Here is a 2,543-nt window from a genome sequence, read left to right on the forward strand (position 1 = left end):
CACATTTAGAATGTTGTGATGATGCTCAGGGAATGAATGTAAATTAAAAAAAAATTTTCAGAAGAAAAAAAAAAAGGCATTAGAAATACCTATTTGATGACTGCAGTTAAGCTATATAGCCCTAGTTAGGTGCTACTTTATAGTATGTTCATTCTATTCACTGAGGTTTATGCCTAAAGTCAGACTTGTGTTCATGGATATGTACATATCAGCGGTGCTTGCTGTTGAAAATATTTAGATTTATTAAGATATTTAGTGAAACAATAAAATGGGGGAGGCATAGAAAGCACCAATAGATACCAGACACAGTGTGGGAGGAGGGTGGGAGATGGCAGAGGGTGAGATAGGGAATCAAGAATGGGGAAAAAGGCAAAATATACAGAAAACAAGAAATGGAAAATGATTTGTTGATAATAACACATATGTTGATGTGCTTGATTGAGCCAACATACAGTGTATTCTCAATGGAAAAATCTCATTTTGTATGCTATAATGATGTACAGTGAATGAACGTAAATAAAGAAAAAAATGTATAAAAAAAAAAAAAGAAAGAGAAGACAGTAAAGGCAAACTTCATGAAACTGAATTTTTCAGGTGGTTCTAATCAGTGTTGTTTACTGCACACACAGATACACCGTCTCTAAAATGTCTTTGGATGTCCCTGCTTTAAGAACTCGCAACAAACATCGAATGCCCAAATGTTCAAGGTCATGATTCTCAGGAACTTGTCTGTTGTTCGAAATGCTAACTTGTGGCCATCATTTAATATGTTCTTAAATAATTAGTCATTAATTTGAGGATTATAGTCTCTCAGTTTGTATTTCCAAAGTTGTTGATATCTGTGAAGAACTAGTGCTAAAGCTTCTCAGATTTAATTGTTACAAGAATTCTCAGCCAAACCACTGTCTCTGAGCATAAGCTGTGAAGATAACTTTCTTTAGGGACCAGCAGTTAGCGTAATGGCTATGTCGCTGGACTCCCATGTAGTTGACCACGGTTCAAGTCCCGGACCCGGTGGCTTAAACTCACGCCAGGCGTGTGTGCACGTGTGCCCAAGATCCCAAGAGGAGAATGGAGGAGAAGGGATTGAGGCGTGGCCATCCCCCCTGGGGGATGATTTCTTGCTTTCTGTCTCTGTGTCTCTCTCTGTCTGGCGAGCGCACATGCCCTATAGCAAAAACCTCCCCCCCCCCAAAAAAAAAGTAAAAAAAAAGATAACTTTTTTTAGACCGGGCACAGGTATCTGTTATTCAAACCCTTGCTTGAGTTGATTTCTGCTTATTGTCCATTCAAATGCATTTGTTAAAATATGTTTAAAGCACGAATTAAAACCTCCCACTTAGAAGTTGCCTTCTTCTTTTTTTTTTTTTTTCTTAATCCACTCTTTAGAGAGGGAAAGGGAGAAATCACTCCCTTGACCATGCTGCAATCCCTTCTCCTGCATCCTTTTGCAATTTGGGGCATGCACACACCCATACCTGGCATGATTTTCAAACTGATGGTCTAGGACTCGAACCACAGTTGGTCATGTGGGAGTCCAGTGCCTTAACCTTCATGCCATCTGCTGGTCCTTGCCTTCATCTTTTAAGCAGAGTTGCAATAATCATACCTACAGGACAGTACAGGTATTTCTTCGGCAGTACATGATTACTCAAGAGTCGTTACCCTGACTATGAAGGGTAGCAGGCATGTTCCTCACAGAGCAAGATTTTATATGAAAGAAAGACAGTTATTCATGGCAGTTGATGGTTATCCTTCAAGCTGTCCACGGGTGGTGTATTCAGTTCAATCGACATTCACTTATTGTATTCCAGTTGACAATAAGGAGAGACAATTTATAAAATAAAGCTATTTATTGGGAAGAAATGTAGATTTCCTTCCTGGATATCTAAATATAAGGGATCATTCCTTTCTGTGTTAACTAAGTCACCTGGACTTTGACAAAACAAAAGAAAATGATCACATTAGGCAAAATTTCACAATGAGAGCTATCTATCTCCATGACCTCTTTGGGATATGGACCACATTGGTATTTAACATTTCTAGAAGTCTCCCCAAACTTCTTTATTCATCTGAGCGAAATAACCTTCTAATGAATGAAAAAGTATTCAAAAGAATGTCAGTACATATCCTCATCTATCACAGCTGGTTTCTTTTTATATTTGGAGAGATTGCTGTAGGGCACATGTGCTCACCAGAGAGACAGAGCAAGACACAAAGAGAGATAGTGAGAAATCTCCCCTCAGGGGGGCTGGCCACATCACAATCCCATCTCCTTCATTTTCCTCCCAGGACTTTGGGGATGTATGCGCATGCACCTGGTATAAGTTGAAGCTGCTGCAATCCCTTCTCCTCTCATGCTTTTGGGCATGCACATACACGTGCCTGGTGAATAGCTAGTTTCTCTTATAATGTGTTTTCATGAGAAGAAAGAGAAATTTCTATCAATAAGTAAAAAAAAATATAGTTCCTGAGTTTTGCATTAGCGTGCCTGGGCTTGTGATTATGATGTATGCTATGGAGTGTCCACAGAATCTGTTCAT

This window comes from Tupaia chinensis, unplaced genomic scaffold, assembly GCF_000334495.1.
Source record: "Tupaia chinensis unplaced genomic scaffold, TupChi_1.0 Scaffold144982_1, whole genome shotgun sequence".
Classification (NCBI taxonomy): domain Eukaryota; kingdom Metazoa; phylum Chordata; class Mammalia; order Scandentia; family Tupaiidae; genus Tupaia; species Tupaia belangeri.